Below are 20,845 nucleotides of genomic sequence, written 5' to 3'. Positions count from 1 at the left end.
GGAGCTGTACATGCTTGTGTGGCCTGAGTCTCACAGAAGTTGGCTGCAGGAAGGGAAGCTGTGATTTCTGGGAACTGTGTGCCCCTACTTAGGAGTAGAGGCCACCAGGACCCTGGACACCCTTTCCTGCCCCAGGGCAGCATGGGGATTTGTTGGCTTGCTCTCTGGTGGTCCTCCCACTATATCTGATAGAGAGTTCCCAGTTGGGTTGCTCAACCCTGTTTGTTTTTGGATCTATAAAATGATTGGTGGAGAAAGAAGAGCTGGATGCCTGGGAATAAAAGTGTTGGCCTGAAGAGGTGATAGATTCTGTAGATTCTTTATGCAGCGCCAGGTACATAATGAACTCTTACTTGTCATCATCATTTCCACTTTGATAGAATCCTGTTTGTGTATTTATGCTAGCCACTCCTCCTCACCCTCCCCACCCCCCATCCCGCCTCAGGTGATGTGTGTCCATGCTGTCACACGTGGGACATTATGTGTTTTATTAAAAACACTTAGATTCATCCTTTTTCTTCAGTCGCTCTCTTCCTGTCCTTTCCCTTTTTAATAAACTAGAAATTGAGTATAGACTCAGGTTTGTGGGCGAAAGAAAATCCCTTTTTATCTGGATAATTTGTAGAATTCACAGCAGCTTAGCCAAGATGTGCCCGATTCCTCCCAGAACTCACATGATTATGCTAATTCAGAAGAAATGTGTCGACGCACTATTAAAAAGCATGATCTGTTTTCGGCTTCTGGGTAAAGAGGAGAGCAGCAGCCTTTAGTAGCCGTGTCAGTTTTGCCCGTATTATCAGGTGCAGATGTGCCAGCTGCCAGTAGGCATTTTCTCTCTGATAGCGCTAACCACTTAACCGTGGGTCAGCGAGGTGCAGCTCTCAGCCAATAGATCTAATTGCAATCCTTCTGTGTTCCCTGTGATTGCAGGTTTCTCCGGCTCTATAAACAAATAGTAATCAACTAAACCTGTTACCTCTGAGTAGAGACGTCACGATATGAAATAGTAACTGTTCAAAATACAGTAATGATGGTTTAAAACTGCATTTGTTTCTTGAAAATAAAGGGAAAGAAGGATTTACAAAAAGAAGGGAAAATCAGAAGCTCAAGAATTGGAATTCTGAAGGGCCCTCTGGCTCTTTTCCCTCTACATAATGAAAAATTGCATATGTATACAACATGTTTTATGTGGTCAGATACAGCGTAAATATTGTGTACATCTTTTGCTGGAGTAACAATGCATTAGCAGCATCACAAATAAGCTCTGCCTCAGCATCTACATTTTTATGACATTTTTATGTTAATGCAAGGCAAACTTATGTTTTGTGATGTATCTAATCCACCCCAAATTAATCCATTTGTATTCCTATAATCCAATCAGCTCCTGCCTCCCCTGCTAAAAAGTTAGATGCAAAGTCCAAGGCAGAAATACTGCAGGAAGCCTGGACCCAAGGACACTTTGCTTTTAGAAGATGCTTTTCCCCTCAGGCACTTGGAGGCATTGTGGGTTTTGGTGGGTAGTTCTGGTAGGGGCAGTGGTGGAGCTGGCATGGGAGAGGGACCCTGTGGGTTGAAGCTACCAGTGTTGATAATGTCTTTGTAGACTTCCTTTTACTCTTTTATTTTATTTTTTGATGCTGTTTAGATAACTTTCCCATCCATTCCAACTCATAGTCTCTGCCATGTTTTCTAATCTCAGTGCCAGGACTCTATAGAGCACTTATTGTATGCATGACTTCATGCTAAGCCTTTATTAAGCATCTGCTGTGTACAATGTGTATGCCATGTTTACTGAGTATCTGTTGTGTAGAATGTGTGTGCCTGAACCGGAGACCAGAAGTTCTATTTTGCCCATATCAACCCACTGAAGATGGAACATCCATCAGAACTTGTTTGGAAATTTGGGGTCCAAACAAATTCTGATGGATGATTGCTCCTTGGTTTTTCTGAGGCTGATCTAGAGATGGAAGAATTCCTCTAGGAAATTGACAAGAAGCTGTTTGATGTAATGGAAGATGCACTGGATTAGAAGTCTTGAGCCTAGGTAGAATAGCATATGGATGAATAGCCCATGCTTTTCATTGATATGCTATACCTTCAGTATGCTGTTGTAGGGTTCAAATCCCCACCTGACCACTTACCAACTCAGGAAAATGACTTAATTACCATGGGTCTCGGTTTTCTTATCTATGAAATGAGGATAATAACACTTGTCCCACAAGGCTGTTGAGAAATATTGAGCTAAAGTATGCACAATAGTGCCTGGCAATTAAGGAAGAGCTCAATCCATGTTAGCTTCTGGCGTTGTTATTCAGAGTTTTGAAGTTGAGAACTATAAGAGTTTTTAGGCCAAATTTTTAATTTTTTTAGGTGAAGATAACTGTAAGAATGAGGTTCAGAAAGGCTAAATGCTTCACTCATAATCACACAGCTGCATGGGATGAGCCAGTATAAGAATCTAGGTCTCCAGACTCGCAGACGTCTTTCTAGTGCCTCTGCTGACTAGTCTGCTGAAAGTCAGTCTAGTGCTGACTTTCTTGTAGAGGAGAACAAATGTAAGGAATGAAGTAAAAAGGCCATGTCTTGGGACTTCGCTGGTGGTCCAGTGGTTAAGAACCTGCCTTCCAGTGCAGGGGATGTGGGTTCAGTCCCTGGTCGGGGAACTAAGATCCCACATGCTGTGGGGCAACTAAGCCTGCATGCCGCAACTACTGAGCCCGGGTGCTCTGGAGCCCGCTTGCCACAATTAGAGAGCCTGCGCACTGCAACTACTGAGCCTGCGTGCTCTAGAGCCCGCGTGCCACAACTAGAGAGAAGCCTGCAAGCTGCAGTGAAGAACCCACGTGCCACAACTAAGACCTGATGTAGCCAAATAAATAAATAAATATTAAAAAAGAAAAAAAGGTCATGTCTGTTATTACCCTGAAGCATGTAGCTCAGGACAGTGGTGCTTATGGCTGGCCCTTTAGCTTGGTTGATCTTGAGCTCAAAGGAGCATGTCCCCTGGCAGCCTTTGGTCATGGACTTCGGGCACCAAGCCAACTGGTTTGAGCTCCTCCCTCCAAGTGTCCATCCCGAGCAGGCCCTTCCCACTGCCGCATCCCTGTTGATTTTCAAGGATGAGTTAGCAAACATCCTCCTGGTACTGGCTGTCTGGGAAAAGCCCAGGAGCTGGCAGGAAACAAAGGATAGAATTCACCATCTTTTCTTTCCTTAAAGTTGGGTCTACCTAACTCCAAATATCTGGCCAGTAAGTTTGGCCATTTCAAGCAGAGGAAGGAAAGAAGCTTTAATTGAGACTGGGAACTGAAGACTGGGATTTTTTTTTTTTTTGCTTTTGCTTCCATAATTTTGGCTTCCCACCTAACTGTGATTCTTTGTCTCTCCACTGCCTTCCCCTCCTTGATTCACCTCATGTCTTTGCCTGTGTGGCTTATAAGGTTGCTTTGACTCCAGATATTGTAGGAAAGAAGCTCCTGCCAACTAGAATCATGGAATGAGACTTTCTTCCTTGAGCTCTGTGTTGTGATGCAGAATTGGAATCTTCCGTCAATTCAGATTTAACTCAAATGGGTCGACGTGGTTCATATTCAGGGGAGCATTGTCAGTTATGTACACGAGAGGAGAGAAAATAGTGGTGTGGTGGTGGCAGCGGTGATTTGTGTGTGTGTACATAGGTGGAGGCGGGCTCCACAGGATGGAATTGGCTTGAAAATCTGCAGTGGGCTCTTTTCTCCTTTAACACTGATGCTGGGTAATTAGCAACATGCGCACAGGGTTTTATCCATATTCATGCGCCCTGTCCCACAAGCATAAACAATCCAGTCTCTATTATTTCCTTGCGTGTGCAGCTCCCCCCTCTCCCTGCCACCTGCAGAGCCCTGTGCTGCTCTGTTCACATCATTCTGGCTCTGGTTGGGAGTGGGGGTGCCTCCCCTGGCCGGGGCCTGGGCACGGGGAGAGGACTCCACAGGGAGCAGAGGGGGTGCCTCACCAACACAGCATCTTCAGTGGGTTGGAAACTTTAATAAAGTGCATTCACGGCTGTGATTACGTGCAATCCTTAAGAGGACCCTGTGTGGTAGGTGGGGTTGCATAATAATTCCCGTGTGACAAAGGAGAAAATGAGGCGCAAAGATGGGGGCTATTCATCCATTTGCTCTTCCAGATCATTCCCCATGCTGCTTTGCCTGGCTCTTTGCCCTGGTTGGCTGACCTCAAAGACCCCCATCATCTAGCCTCCCTTGTCTTCTGGCTCTGACATGAGATTTGGAGACAACAGGAGACAGAGGTTGGGGTTTATTACCGCCTGTGTGGTGTTGACAGTGCCTGTGTTCCTCTATGGCCACATTGCTATGGGCTATAGGCGATCTCTTTTCCACACCTACACTTTCTGCCACTTTCCAGCAACCTCTTTCCTCTAACCGGCCCCATTCAGACCTGTCAGTGTCAAAGACCTCCTGCTGATGCTGTAGCCCCTTTGCTGGTCCTTGTTGGTCCCATTACCCTCCCCACATCTTTGTAAAACGTACTTTCACACATTCTTTTCTGTTAAACTCTTTGAACAGCCGGTGCCTGCTGAGACCTTGGCGGGTAGGTAGAGTAGGTTGCCAGTGACCACACAGCTAGCAGGTAGAGCCCAGCCTTCCTCCTTGCTCATCTGGATGTTTCTGTTAGGCCATGATCTCCCATTATTGCACCACTGGTATCCTTTTCTTTGTCCCTTCTTAGCGGGCAGTGAAACCAGCAGCAACTAAGAGATCTAGATAGATCCTGTTCCATCTTCCCTATCCTTTATGAATATTGGATTTCTGGAGCAGACTTTTTTTTTTTTCTTCTTCTTTTTTTGCCTTACGCGGGCCTCTCACTGTCGTGGCCTCTCCCGTTGCGGAGCACAGGCTCCGGACGCGCAGGCTCAGCGGCCATGGCTCACGGGCCCAGGCGCTCCGCGGCATGTGGGATCTTCCCGGACCGGGGCACGAACCCGCGTCCCCTGCATCGGCAGGCGGACTCTCAACCACTGCGCCACCAGGGAAGCCCTCTGCCATCCTATTTGATGTTAGCAGCCTAGCTGAGTTTTTGGAATCCAGGCTCTCCCAGTTCTGATCTATCACCCAGCATCAGCAGGCGGACTCTCAACAACTGCGCCACCAGGGAAGCCCTGGAGCAGACTTTTCATTGTAAAAGCAGGAGCTCAGGTATGGGGATAGACAGTGTGAGAGGAATCAGAGAGATGCAGATTTTTTTTTTTAGACCTGTCTCTTCTGCCGTCTGAGGAAGTACCCGTTTCATCAGCGCAACACAGAGGGACGTGGTGGGGTCAGAAGGAGCAGGCGACAGTTGTGCCCAGGCACCTCCAGTCCTCATGGCTTCACGAGCTTATGGGTTTGCTAGCCTCTCTGGGTCCAGTGTTTCGGAGGCATAACCATTGTTCTTTCCTCTTTCTTCATACATGACATGAAAGCAAACTGCCCGAACATCCTGCCTCGTGATACGACTGTGTACGTTGCTTCTCAGACTCCGTAGGCTCTCACTTTTCTTTCCCTCACCTGGTGCGTACGTGGAGACAGGCAAACCACATGATTACAGGGGCTCCCAGGGCAGAGGGCAGAAGCAAACTGCCCTATAACGCTCTGTATCTTTGCTTTCTTTGGAAGGAAGTTTAATACAGAGCTGTGCATTATTTACATTCCAATGTGATAAGTATTAGCTGCATGCTTACTATGAACCTGGCACATGACAGGTCCTTGAAAGGATATTGAAGGAACATATGGTGTAATGTTTGCCTTCAAAAGACTTATACATTTATTAAGGAAATAAGATCAATCTGGGAAAAAACCAGATGGATATACGAGATAGTTTATGTGCAAATGCTGAAAGTAAACAATTGCTGCATATCATACACGGTTATAGTGTAGGGAAGATGGTCATGAAGGTGTTGGGGAAAGCCTCATGAAAGAGCTATTAGAAGGAGTGGAAGGATTTGGACACTCTTGTCATTGGCTTTGGTATGACCACAGATTTCCCTCCTTTGGGCTCAGAGTTACTTGCCTGGGAAGGACACAGACGTGTCCTGAATTTGGTCTTTACAGCCATGGTGTGGTTTCCTCTCCATAGGCACACCATTGCCCAAGCTGCTGCAACCCCCTTTGGCTTAGGGAGTCTTTTCTTTCTGTCTTGTGTGACAGAAAACAGTGGATGGTGACAATGTGCTTCCCAGTGGTGGGTGAAGTATTTTCATGGAAAGCCATTCTATCCAGACGCTTGGTTACCGAGTTTATTCTTCCCTAACACCCCAAAGGCAGAGAGTAGCTTGAAAAAAATCACTAAGAAGCCCTTAACCTTGTAACATACAGTTTTTGCTAAAAATATATATTAATAATATATTATTGAGTGAGCATAGATGAAGAAGGCCAGGGAGGGAGGAAGCAATAAGAGTGTGAGCAAGGTCAGTGCTCTTTGCCCGCAGACTCTACAATCAATAAGATCTGGTCAATAACTGCTTTATTACTGCACTACCACCCGGAGCAAAATCATTTTTAAATTAAGAATATATTTTGCAAAACTGAATTAACAATATTGAATATTTTGCTCTTTGATATGACTAGCCTTCAAAATCAAATTATTAGGTATGGAAAATGCTTACTGGGTGAAGTTTTGCTTTCTTCTTCTCCCTCCTTACGTTTCCGACCACATTCCCTCTCTTCTTTCCCTCATGCTCAATTCCACTCCTCCCCACCCCCACCCCAAGCCCCTACCTTACAGCTTGGGAAGAAAACAACAGCAGGTCTGTAAGATCTCCAGCACAGATGTGGATGTAAATTAGTATTGCGTCCAGCACAGGAAAATTAGGAAAGGAGATGCATTTGCTTGAGTCCAACAAAACTGTGCATTTCCTCTGAGAGAAAGGACCAAGTAGAGAAAATTGGGAATTTTCCACTTGGGTAAAGCTGATGCCAAAAAATCAACCTTTGGACTTTTATAATCTTTGGTAAGCTATGAAATCTCACCATTCCTCCCCTCCCGCCCCCAACCCTTGGTTACCCTGGCTCCATCCCCTGTTCTGTTCTCTCCTCCTCTCTCCACAGATGGAGGGGACAGAGGAGAGAGAGAGTCTTACATGCCTCATGTAGTGCAACTTTGAAGCATCCATAAGGCCATATTCCTCCCCAACCCGCAAAGAAAAACTACAAGAAGTATTCCAAGCAACTCTGTTACGCAAAAGTGGGTTGTGAAGGCACACATAGACCATGGCTCTGGGATGTGTTAAGTGCTATTATTAGCGTTGATTATATAGCATCTTTGTTTGTGAAAACATGAGATTTTGGTGCTCAAATTTTTAAAAATTGTAATAAGCTCTTCTCATCCCTTCCATCTTCTTGGGCTGTATCCCACTGTTTGCCACTAGTGATTATAATCTCCTACATGTAATTTGTAGGTTATTGGGGTTGGCATATATAAAATAACAACAAACAACATAGAGAAGGAAAGGTTTCATTGCTCAATATTGTTTATGGTGCAAAAGCCCATTAATGTGCTCCCTATTTTTCAGTAAAAGGATAATGTTGGTCAGGCCATGCAATGGCATGTCAACTTGTTATTTATGTCAGATGACAGATATGTACTCTTTGAAAAGGGGGCATTTGTTCAAAGCATTGGTGCTTGCTTTTGCTAGAAAGGAGGGAAGGAAGGAAGGAAGGAAGAAAGGGAGGGAGGGAAGGAAGGAAGGGGAAAAAAAGAAGGGAGGGAGAGAGGGAGGAAGGAAGCCTTCTAATGAAGAGAGGAAGGGAATTGGTGTTTATTTAGTGCTTTCTCTGTGTTAGTGGCTTTTGGGAGGTAGGTATCATTGTCCCCAATATACAGGAGGTCAGATGGTTTATGTAACTTTCCCACATCAGGCATCTGCTAAGTGGTGGAACTGGAAGTCCACCTCAAGTGGGTCTGACTCTAAACTGTGCTCTTTCTGTCATCCCATGCTGCCTTTCTGATGTAGAACATTTTTTAGCTTATTACCCAGCAAATGATTTTGACCAAACTTGAAGTACCAAAGCTACTTAATTACTGATTCTTAACCTTTTATACAGGTCATGGATCCCTTTGAGAAACCCACGCAAGGTATGGCTTTTCCTAGGAAAATGCACGTACACATAAAATGACTTCAGAGAGTTCATGGGTGTTCCAAAGCATGATGACGGCCTCCAGGGAAAGACCCCCTCGGCAAAGTGCCCTAAAGGAGAGGCCCCCTGTGGATCTTGCTCTCCTCTTTAGGAGACCCCCAGGAGTCACTGTTAGAACTCCCTCTCTGGCATCAGGCCTTTCAGAAAGAAAGTCCAGGCCTGAGATAGTAGTAAAAGTGAAGGATGAGAAGTTGCACTGTAGTTGGCTCTTCACTTGTATACTTAGATCTAGTCTGTTCATAGGATTTGGTGGCTGTGCATCACTGTGGTTTGTGAAGGGCCTTTGAGTGTAAGGCTTTGGCTTATTCTCACTGACTTTCTCCCTCCCAGAGAAGGCCGCAGAACATCTAGTGGTAAAGGTCCACTTATTCTTTAATCCATGTTATTCTCCTTGACTTTTATGCCTCTGAAATTTTTAAGTGAATATTTTTTCATTTTTTTTTCAGTTCTGTTCAATAAACATTGCTGACTCCCTACAAAGTACCTGCTCTAGGGAAACAGGAAGCAGGTCACAGTCTCCTCCTGTTAGCTTGCTGACATTTTAGTTCATCTTGATTGAGTCCCAGGGCTGGATTATTGATCAGGGAGGGCTTGACAGGGAAACAGAGAACTCAAAGTTAGCAGGACCCCCAGCATATCTGATCCTGCATCAGCCCATTTCTTGATCTAGACTTTCTGCCTGCATCAGCCCATTTCCTGACTAGACTGTCTCCCAGCGTCCTGCCCATTTCCTGACCTAGACTGTCTCTCAACATCATGCCCATTTCCTGACCTAGACTGTCTTCCAGAACCTGAATCTTGCCTTCTGGTTCTGCTATGATGATTTGTGCTTGACATTGCTTTGACTTTTTTGTTAGTTCAACATAAACTTTTGGAACACCGATAGGATGCCCGGCATTCCACTTGTGCTGGAAGACACAAAAGGAGAAGACCTTGAGGATGAGTTTGTTCTTGAGGAGCTGATATTCTAAGGCAATCAGACCACCATTCTCTTCCAAGGAAAAGGTTGTCACATGCTCAGGAGAGGCTAATGAGCCTCAGTGCCATATGGGAGGAACCAGCACTTTGGATTTTTCAGTCAGAGGTGTGTTGCTGTCTTCAGGTAGCTTCAGAGCATCTCAAGAAAACACTTCTGCATCAGATGCATGAGATTGTTTTTAGGTTCTTTGGATTCATATGTAAGTAATCTAGTGGAGTGAAGAGATACTTTTAAAATGTGTAGAACAAAGAAGAGATTATTGGGGAAGGCATCCTAAACTAGTGTTTCCAAAGTCATTGGACATTTTCAGCTGCAAGTAACGTGCATTCTCATCTCCATCAAGGATGATGGAGGGTGGTATTTGACTCAACGACAGGAAGATATTGGATTACAGGCGTTCCTGTGCCATGTTTTCCTATGAAGGGTTTAAAAATTACTTTGTCTTCTCTATAGTTTGAATAGCACAAAAGTAGACCAGATCTTTGTGCACTGGTTCCTTGGCCAAACCCATCTCAATAGTTATATTTTCAAGATAAAAAATGAAGTTTCCCCTTTTCATATGTAGTTTTACTTTGGTTTTGGAAAATTTGCTAACTGAAAAGAATTGACATCCTGGCAACTTAATTACCCGGGCCTTTTCCCCCTCCTACTGAGTTCTGACCCCCAGAAAACCATCACATGGCAAAGCAGCTGATACAGCTTATAGGGTGCACGACTAAAGATTTTCTGTATCCACAGGGGAAGGCTGAATCCTGGGAGGGATTCAAAGATCCATAACAAGGTGGTGTTGGAAACCACCTGTCACAGAACAGAAATAATTCAGGATTAGAGCACAACTATTGGTTCTCCTAGATGCCTGTGTGGGTAAATTTGGAGGCTGTGGTTAGGGAGAAAAGATTTGAGTCTAGATCCTACAGAACCTGTTCTGGGACCTAGACCAAACCTTACATCACCCACAAAGAGTTTTCTGCCGATCTAAACACACACATACCTTCATCTTCCTATTTTCACGGAACTCACCACTCATCCTAGTACTTACTCACATGCCAGATTTTCCTGTTATTTAAGGGTGCCAAGCACATATGTCTTGGCTCCTTGATAAGAGTATAAGAAGATGCAGGTACAATAACTCTTGTATGTAGTCCTTACATTTTGGTGTTAGTGCTTAGCTGATGCTCCATTAATGTTTACAGAATTTTGCATTCAACTGAATCAAGTTGACACTACTCATTCTAGTTTCCTCTGAATCTGCCACCATCACAAAGTACCCTAAAAATTTCCCTTTTCTTGTGTCCTCATCAAAATCCTGTTGCTTCATCAGGCTGAAGGTAAACTTGCCCTTTTCTCCTTCTGGGACTGTGGAAAAGACCCCAGTTCTTACAGCCAGTTGTTGGCCTTTCTTATTTATAGTCTTCCCTTTGACATTAGCTCCCATTTTTCTTTTCTTTTTTAATCAAAGGAAGCTTAGAAGTACTTAACCTAATTTAATCATGCCTACTGATTTTACCATGCCTCAGCCTGTCCAAGGCACTGGGATGGACTGTTTCCACGGAACTAGAATGTCCAAGGTCTAGTGCTGTTCTTCGTGACCTTCTGAAGCAGGGAGAATGGATCACAGTGGGGCTGATCTCAGATCTAGGGAAGTGGGCACACAAATCTCAAAGTGACCTGCATTGATGCCCATCAGTTTGATGTAGCTGCCGTTCTTTCCCTGTGGGGCCCCAGTGTTCTGATGCAAGTCCTGGCTCCAGTGAGTGACAGGTGCGACCAACGGCTGCATGAGTTATTTCCTTTGGAAACCACAGCTGTGGCTGAGGCCAACGGATAGCAACGGTGCCACTGGGCTCTCTGGGAGCAATCCGCTTGGCCGTCTTCAGCCTCAGGAAGGGCTTTTAAACTTGATGAAAATAACCCAAGAGGCTGGGTTTCGGTGGTAACTGCAAGTGTCCTTGAGATGGGAGGTACCCAGCAAGGAGAACAGAGTAGGCTTTGGGAACCAAGATTTTGGGATGGAGACAGATTGGGTTCAGGTGCACACTCTGCCACATTCTAGCTTTGATGCTTTGAGCTATTTTTTGGAAACTTCTCTGAGCCTCAGTTATCTACTAGGTAAAATGTGGACCATGTGTAGCTTTTATGTTTATCTTAAGGACTGATTGAGATAAAGCACTGAAACATTTTGTACAGTGTCTGATACACATTTGATGTTCAATAAATTTCAGCTATTATTGTTACAGAAGGACAGAAGGTAGGAAGAGATATGTGCTCTCTTGGACCTCACAGCTTCCTTCAGCCAAAAAGAGTAGCCTTCTTCCCTGTCTGGGTGATGGAACTGATGACAGTACCTACATCATCACTTTGTGGTGAGAATCAAGTGTAAGGCACTTAGAAGAGCATCTGGCATGTGGCAAACACCACAGTATTAGCTTTTATTAGTTTTATTATTATCATTGTTTTTATTTACTAAGGCTCATGAGCACCATCCTAAGATGTTGACAGAAAGTTGCCTTGTGTTGATTTGGAACTGGAATTTGATGGGGGGCTACCAAAGCAGAGGAAGTGGCAAAAGCTGTTCTAGTTAGTTTGCTATTTAAGATACTTTATTCTAGAATTAATTTCTCAGATGGAACAAAAAGAGGAAGAAACACAGCGTTTTCCTCAGTAAGAGAACCCAGTGTGTTTCACTGTTTTCATTTATTCATCCTTAGGAGCTGGAGCTATTCCCTCCCTGTCCCCTTCATTTGGGCTGTTGCATCATCTTAAGCTGCAGCTCACAGAGTCACCTACTATAAGGCTGTGTTCTCGAAACAAGGGTGTTTTGAGCCTAAGAGTGCTTGCTGGCCGAACAATTCCAACTGTAGATTTTGATGGCTTAAATGGTTTCTTTTTCTGTTGTTTCACATTCAGAGTTTTTGTATTGTATAACATTAATCAGGAGACAAGCGTGTATTCAAAAGAAATGAAAATATCATAAAACTCCAAGCTGAGAAATGAACACACCTTGGAATGCATGATGGGACCATTTCTGAATAATTAGTAGGTTCATACTCTACATGTTCCATGCAGTGTACTTTCCTACATGGGCAGTTTTTTGGTCTATGTTCATCCTTTTCATGCTCTGCTTAAGTATGGTTTCTGGATTGTGTTTCGTGTCCCTGAGGCATGCAGTCCAAGGGAAGGAGCCAGAGCTGCTTCTCAGCCTGGCATGGAGGGGAATGCTTTAGTTTACTTTAAACTTTAGCCACCCAATGGTGCAGTAATTTGTTTTTGGATTTTAGCAAATTGGTTGTTTTTTTACTATCTTTTTGAGAATTTGGACAATTATTTTTTTTCCTGGATTTATATGGATATTCAGAATAACTTTGGAAAGCTGAAGAAGCTCAATTGCTGATAAGAGATACAGGATGAACAACATCTCAATGAGCCAGCATCCTGAAGAAGTTGGAAGAACAGCCACGTTGGTGACAGCTCCCTCTTTGACTCCTCAGGATAGATTCTCTGGGTGCTTCTCAGTCCCTGGAGACAAGCTCAAGTCAAAGGCAATACAGAGTTTGTAATGAATTCTTAGGAATATCCACTTCCAAGTTGGGTGTGAAATGTGGAGACACTATCTCCCATGGCACACGAGGGCTAGAACGAGGCCAGCTCAGGAAGTGTGAGACTGGTTCTAAGACAGAGAAAGGTGGAGAGGAGTATTTTGGGCCCCAGTGGTGAAGCATAAGTTGGAGGAATCTTCATTTCCCACATCTCTGGGCCTCATGTGTGGGGCACAGTGATTGTGTAAATGAGTTTGTAATCGAAAGGATGAAACTCATAAGGGGTCATACAGCCAAATTTCTTGGAGAGAGTAAACTCTTCTACCAAGAAAGTCAGCCCTTCTCTAAAATTTATTGTAAATTCCCAAGGCTGGTGGAAACTTAGTAAAATTGCCCAATTTAACCCTCTGCTTCAGAGTAAACCTCACAAAGGAGGGCTGATCTTGTTTTCTCTTCTACATCCCCCAAGGAGACCCCTTGTGAAGATCTCCTTATGTCTCATGGTTAGGAAGTTCCTCCTATAGTCTAAACCAGATTTCTCTTGCTGTTCCTCCAGTTTATATCCTTCTTGAGCTGCCCTCATTCTTTTCTCCTGGATCTCTTTATCTTCTCTCTTGCAGGGCTGATACTCATAACTTTAGTTCTTTTCCAAGTGGATGGTTTCTCCTAAACCTTGTGTCATTTTTTGAGTCTCTCTCTATACCCACATAGGTATTTTTGTGGCTAGAGGGAGAGTCCTTTTGGGATGGTATTTTTACCCCCGGGTGGATCTGTGCTGTGAATAACCTGAGCCATTCTGGAACCATCGCCAGACCAGGCAGGTGGCAGCCCCATTTGCTCTTTCCTAAGTGCCAAGGCAGAGAAGCAACTCTGGCTCCTTCTCTCTGGACTGCATGCCTCCGGAACACGAAACTCAGTCACAGACACCATATTTAAACAGAGCAGGGAAAGGATGAAAATAGATAAAAACCTGTCCATGTGGGCCAGGAAAGCTGCATTTCCAATATGCTGTTAGCAAGACCCTGCTGCGATCCATATAGCATATAGAGATTCATCAGGGCCGAACCTGTATGGCAAGCAGCATGGCCACCCGTGGGTTCATTCCTAGACATTGATGAGCCAGGCATGTTCAAGAGACAAGGTCTGGGACAGGATGAGTACTTCCTTCCCTAGAGTATGGAAAAGTATGACTGAAACAACTAAGACTATGAGAAACAACACAAGAGTCCATTGAATTAAGGGCAGGGCTTTATGGTGGAGAACAATGGTTTTCAAACTTTTTAAGCTGAGGGAGTCTTCAGATAAAATTTTGAAAGTTCCATATGTAAAACAAATGTCAAAGAAGGACCATTGTGCCTTTGCCTGTGGTCCTAGTGTAGTAGTTAAGGCTCAAGTCTGAGGACAAATGCACCCACGGCAGCTCCCTCTCCACAGGGCTTTTAAGGAGATACTGACTCAGAGCACCAGCCTGACCACTCCCCATCCCAGGGTAAGAACCAGGATAGCAGAGATGACTGTGAGGGAGAGTAGTGTGCATGAAGTACCTCCTTCTGCCCCTTGCCACCCTGATCACTTTAGAAGATGGATCCTGCCTTTGCCCCGGGGTCTTCTGGCTGTCCTGGGATGGTTGGTAACTGAGGGGAGGTACTGCTACATTAGAGGAATGTGGTTGCTGTTATTCAGAAAATATTGCCAAAATTACCTGGCAGTAGCGCCCAGGGGAGACTTTGGGGGCCACCCCTTGTTAATGGGGCAGGTTGATGCCCCCATCCAATCGCAGGGAGCCCAGAGATGATGAGTTAGAATAACTGCTGTGAACAAAAGGAATGGGACTGCAAACTCTTTCAGCCAACTTGGGAGGAGACTGCCCCTTTCCCCCTTCATTCCCCCACACTGGAGGAGATGGTACCCAGAAGAGGAGGGGCTGGGGCATGTTTCTAAAGGTCAGGCCAGACTTCCTATATTAGTGGCCTTGAGCGCCAGTGTAGGACTGAGGTGAAGGGGAAAAGGAGGTCTAAATTGTAATATCGACAGAACAATCCCTTGGAAGACAGATGATGAGGGCATATGGGTCCAGATAGGGACCCTTCCAGATAGGGAAGGTAGTTTTGGGAAGGGGAGTTTCCAGGCCTGGGTAGGAAGGGAGGATGTCAAGAACCACTTTCCCCATGTCCCCAGCTTGGCCTGAGGCTGGCACTGAGTTCAAGTGAATCAACCTCAATTTTCTCCATTAAAAATAGCTCACAGGGCAGACTGGAGGCCACTTGTGGACTGGCAGGAAGACCTAGTCTTCCGTTTAAGGATTTCAGGCTTTTAAAAAATATATATTGAGTAGAGGTCAATTCCAATTCAATTCCAATTCCAATTCCAGATTCAAGTCACATTGCTTGCATGCCTGCTATGTACTGGTCCTGTGCTTGGTTCATTCATCAAGAATGAGGAAAGGAGAAGAGGATAAGACAAGGCACATCTACTCTTAGTGGCATGTCTTTGCTGATATTATTACCTTTGTTATTTCCCTCTTGCCCAACCCTATCCAAGACCACGCACATATTCCATTCCTCCAAGAAACCTTTCCACACCACTGGCCATGGGACTCCAGTCCCTTCTCAGCTACCTAATGATCTTCCTAATGTATCACTCAATTCAGCCTCTCAGTGTGGTCTAGTTCATTTCATCTCAACAATAATATGGAAATCAGCTCAAGGACAACAGGCATGCTGCCAAGAGTAGATGTGCCATGTCCTGTGGTCTGGGAAGTTCTCAGACGCTTGGCAAGTTCTGTTTTTGGTGCATCCTGGAGGGTTTCTGATGCCAAAGACCCCATTCATTGTAGCTGTAGCTTTGAGAAGCTTGAGAGATATTGTTGCCCAAATAGGGCCAGCCACATCAGGAATAGCTGGCAATGCCCTAGTCTAAACCTGACTCAGAACTCAAGGAGCAAGTGCTCTATAAGAGAAGAAATGGAAGTTTCCAGTCTCTTAAGGCCTGGGCCTGGGAAACTGGCTCAGTGTCCCTTTTGCCGTAATCTGTTGGCCTCCACGGGTCACAGTCTCTGCTAGTATCAGAGTGGAAGGGGTTAGATTTTTACCTCTCAGTGGGAGGAGTAGCACAGATTTGTGGCCATCTTTAGTGTATTACAATTTGATGAGAATAAAGTCACGTTCAGAAGGCCAGTATGTAAAACAGAAGGTGGGAGACTTAGAGACTCCTTTTGGGCTCTTCTAACCCACAGTCTCTTCGTAGAAGAGCTTTGGAGCTGTAATTTGAATCAGACAGCTATAATAACAGCTGTTTGGTGTGTGAGAATAACAGAGAAAAGAGAGTACCATATACTTAATGGTAATTTCCTCCAGATATTGTCCCATCTAGGAACTTACTCTGCCCGGCTGACACAGCTTACCCTTTGGGTTAGTGCTCTGGTCATTCTCAATGTGTAGGTTAGCACAGGCTGTGGGACCACCTAAAAGCTGCCTGGACTGCCTGCCAACCAGTCTCCATGTCGGGGCTCAAGCAGAGTGGAGGAAACTTAATCCTTTGGGACACTCCAGAATTTTCCCCACCCATTATCTCCGCTTAACCATACCAGTAAAGTTGTGCCTCCCTTCGCAGCCTAGAGCAGAGGACTTTGTCGATATAGCCCTGCCCCATTTATGTTTGAGATTCTGAGCAGGTGTTATCCGAGAACAAGCAGGTGTTTGTAGAAATGTGACCTTGAGCCCTGGCTACTGACCTGCTCTTTTGTTCTGGTGACTCATTTTTCCTTGAATGGGGTTGGTTTCTGTTTTATGAAATGGTTGCGAGGCCACAGTGACCATCCTGGACATCACCATTGTATATGCAGGCGCTCCCCTCACCAAGCAGAGAAATTGCTGAGTACATTTCATACCTTCCGGCCAGAGGTATAGTCGTCCCTTGTCCCCCATAAGTTTGTCTACAAAAAAATGGCAGAGTATGCTGATGTCACACTTGCTTCCTTAAAGCAGCTTATGCCTATAGGAAAACAGAAGGTGCCTTGTTCCAATGACTTTTCTGTTATCAGTATAGAACAGCAGTCTCCGACCTTTTTGGCACCAGGGACTGGTTTTGTGGAAGACAGTTTTTCTACGGACCAGGGGTGGGCGGGGGAGAGATGGGTTCGGTATGATTCAAGCACATTCCATTTGTTGTGCACTTTATTTCTATTATTATTACATTGTAATAGATAATGAAATAGTTATACAACTCACCATAAAGCAGAATCAGTGGGAGCCCTGAGCTTGTTTTCACTTGCCACTCACGGATAGGGTTTTGATATGAGTCTGCAAGCAATTGATTTATTATGGTCTCTGTGCACTCAAACCTCTCTGCTAATGATAATCTGTATTTGCAGCCGCTTCCCAGCGCTAGCATCACTGCCTCAGCTCCACCTCAGATCATCAAGATCATCAGGCATTCGATTCTCATAAGGAGTGTGCAACCTAGATCCCTTGCATGAGCAGTGTACAGTAGGGTTCACGCTCCTATGAGAATCTAATGCCGCCGCTCGTCTGACAGAAGGTGGAGCTCAGGCGGTAATGTGAGCGATGGGGAGTGGCTGTAAATACAGATGAAGCTTCACTTGCTCACCCACCGCTCACCTCCTGCTGTGTGGCCTGGTTCCTAACAGGCCACAGACCACTACCGGTCCATGCCCTGGGGGTTGGGGACCCCTGGTATAGAAAATTAAGTTTAGTCCATCCTGAGAAGTTATGGGCATTTCTGAAAATCTTTGGCTAATTAGATATAACTTGGAACAGAGAAACTTGGAATTTAAGCCAGAATTCTGCATTTCATCAAATTTCCATTTTCCTAATCACAGTGGAGAAGTGTGTGTATGTGTGTGAATGCACACTTCTGGACCTTTATGCTGAGCTAGTGGTTCACTCTTTAGGGCTCCCAGGTTCTGAAAAGTGTGAGTTCAGGTTAAACTCAGAAATAGGAAATGTTTGTATCTATAAACCAAGTTCAACATAGACATTTAAGTATGTGTGTCTATATAAACCAACTGACAAAGTTATATGTTGGAGTAATTTTCTAGGAAAGTCCTACTGATGGTAATGCTATCACAAAATTATAAAGTTGAACATCAGTCCTGTCCTGAAGGCTCTGTGCAAACAGTAGAAACAGGGCCAGTAACTCAAAAGCCACTGCAACTGTAGGTAGAAGATCAGGCCCCGTAAGATGCCACGTTTATTTCAGGATTTAAAACAAGACATTATCTGCTCAGGCCACATGATGCTGTACCTCATTCATAGTGTCAGATCCACAGAGGAGTGCCCCAAGTTGGTTACACCTCCGATGGTAGAAAAAGAATGGAGATACTCAGGGATCAGACAGCAGTGAACTTATGGGGGCAGGAAAGGCTGGGCGTTCATGAGCACACTCTATGGTTTGGGGGTTTCTAATGAAGTGACATGCTTCTTGTAGTATCCTCAAAAGCAAAAGATGGGAGCCACTTGTATTTTAATCAGTGGCAGATTAAAAAAATTTTTTAAATGATTTCTTCATAGTCATGCAAGATGTGATGTATTGGGTTAGCCAAAAAGTTTGTTTGGATTTTTCCATAAGATGGTACAGAAAACCCGAACGAACTTTTTGGCCAACCCAGTAGTTTATTGACATGATTTCTTTGGGGCTCTTTTGGGTTATTCTTGTTCTTTATGTGTCTAGTTTTGAGGGATAGTTGATATACCCTTTCACTAATCATCCTGGCATCCTCCCCAACATTTCACTTGCCTGCAATTATAGAAACACTTCCTAAATTCTCTTCCCCAAAGGTAGTGGTGTCTAGGACATTCCGCATTGCACGGCAGTAGTGTAGGAGAGAAGGGAAGCTGCATTCATTAGGAAGCACTGGGGTTTTCAATAGAGCACAGTACTGAACAGAGAGGCCCCCCTTAGCAATCACTCGAAGCAGAATGAGCTTCTTTGAAATATAAGTGGCCCTGTAAAAACACAAGCAGATTCTGCAATATCTATTTAGGGCATCCGGGAATGCCACATAATAGGAACTTGAGCGCACCTGATGGTAACCATATGGCAGGTTCTGATGACAATAGGTAGAGGCTGCAGTAATTAATGAAAATGAGACGCCATTTGTGGCCCCCACAATGAGAGGATGGAGAAGAGGCCAGTCTATTTGCAAAGGCTGTGATGTGCCCAGAGTGTGTTTCTAGACCACGACTGGCTGGGCTCGTGTCTCTGTGTGTGAATAGGTGTGAGAGAAATGACACAGTGGGAGGGAGGGCTTGGTTCTGGCCAGAGAACAATCATCATTCCCGGTACTGCAGTGGGAAAATGAGTGTGCAGATCCTCCTGGCTAATCTTGCATCACTAAACCCCTGTACCTGGCTGGTAGTTTTAGTTTGATGTGAGAGAGATTCCAGGTAGAAATCCAGTTTGTTGGCCTGGTGGGACTACAAGCCTTTACTGTTTGAGGTCTTGGGTTTGCTGGGTGTGATTTTGCCATTTCTGGTTTTCAGGGCACAATGACTCTGTTTACCCTCTTGGGGATGACTGGGCTGCCCTGCTTGAGGTGTGCTCTGGGTCAGGACATACCAAGGTTTGGCTAGCCTCTGGCAAAGGCAAAGGAAGGAGCTGATGCCTCATTGTTTTATTACTTCTTTCTTAGATATGGGCTGGAGTGGAGGGTGGGAGCAGGCCAGGCAGAAGTGGGCCATGGGGAGATTCCAGAGAGACTGATTGATCTTGTCAAAAAGAATAAAGGTATCCAGGCCCCAGCACCCCCCTGCAGCACATGGGCATGTGGGATTGAAGCGGTCACTGTGAAGTTTGCGGTTAGGCGTTCCAAAAAGAAGTTTCTTCATGATTCCTGATTGCTTAGGACAGATATAAGCAATACCAGCTGGGACCCAGCAAGCCTGTCTCCAGCTTTATTGTTTCTGATTTATTGGTGGTGTGTTCGCCTAAAAGAACTGATCTGTCTGCCCTTTATGGCTAGCCTGTTCCATAGCCAGATAGGAGAGTTGAACATTAACAAGTGGATTTGCTTTCAGTAGCTGCGTGTGTGTGTGAGTGTGTGTGTGTGTGTGTGTGTGTGTGTGTGTGTGTGTGTGTGGTGTGTTTAGAAAGATAATAGTATATTGTTCAGGGGCAAGTGATTCAGATTTCTACAAGAAGATTTCCCTTCTTTTGTCTTCCATCTTGAATTTTCTCTAACTTATTTGAAGCTGCCTCTTTTACTAGAACCAGTGAGGATCCGTGAGGCTGTTTTGTAGAAGTCCTTGGGAAGTGGGCTGGAGCCAGGCTGTAGGCACCAGGCGCTGTGCATTGCAGAGATGTTTCAAGTTATCCCTTGTGGACAATGGGCACTGTTCAGTGTTAAAGGGCTCCGTGGTGGCGTTTCAGAGAGCACTCCAACTCTCCCTTCAGCTCAACTGGCAAGTTGAGTTTACAAATGATGTGCTCTACTCACCCTGCCTGGAGTTTCTGGCTTAAAAGCGAATAGTCAGAACTCTCAAGATGTGTAAAGGGAAAGGTTTTACTACCTAGTGGAAAATGATCTTTGAAGTTGACTCTTAGTGGATTGGCAAAGTACACAGACAGACTGCTCTGACTCAGAGGCCAAGTGAGAAACTTCTGGGGCTCTTTCACAAGAAAAAGGGGTAAGGTGGTAACAGGAGATGAGGGACTTGTGACTTACCAATCTGGAGTTCAGCCCATTCATTCCTTTTTTGAAGGAAACAAATAACATCCTGCTAAAATGACAGTGATCTTTGGATAGGAGTTTGTTCTCTATGGTTTGTGAGATATTTTTTCATTTGCATAATTTCTTTCTGCACTTCCTTGATTACAGGTTATAATGAGTGGGGGGAAAGGAAGAGTGAAAGGAGAATGCCCAATGCATAGAAACAAACTTCTGTCATGGAGATTTAGCCTGTCACCTGTGGGTTCTAGAGATAGAGATACTAGAGATCGGATGGGCGCCCCTCCGTGGTTGGAGACAAGAACCCGATTCTTTTCTTGGGGGGTTTTATTTATTTATTTTTAACATCTTTATTGGAGTATAATTGCTTTACAATGGTGTGTTAGTTTCTGCTTTATAACAAAGTGAGTCAGCTACACATAAACATATATCCCCATATCTCCTGCCTCTTGCATCTCCCTCCCAC

At 44.8% G+C, this 20,845-nt stretch overlaps 1 long non-coding RNA gene across 1 annotated transcript in view; it reads left to right on the top strand.

The window, feature by feature from the left end:
- LOC102980758 (uncharacterized) overlaps positions 1-20,845 on the top strand; it is a 381,128-nt gene that overhangs the window by 69,818 nt on the left and 290,465 nt on the right. The window lies entirely within an intron of this gene.

Source organism: Physeter macrocephalus, chromosome 12 (genome assembly GCF_002837175.3).
Source record: "Physeter macrocephalus isolate SW-GA chromosome 12, ASM283717v5, whole genome shotgun sequence".
In the NCBI taxonomy this organism is placed as follows: Eukaryota; Metazoa; Chordata; class Mammalia; order Artiodactyla; family Physeteridae; genus Physeter; species Physeter macrocephalus.
The sequence above is the reverse complement of the archived record's forward strand: the minus strand, read 5'-3'. Positions and strand labels throughout refer to the sequence as shown.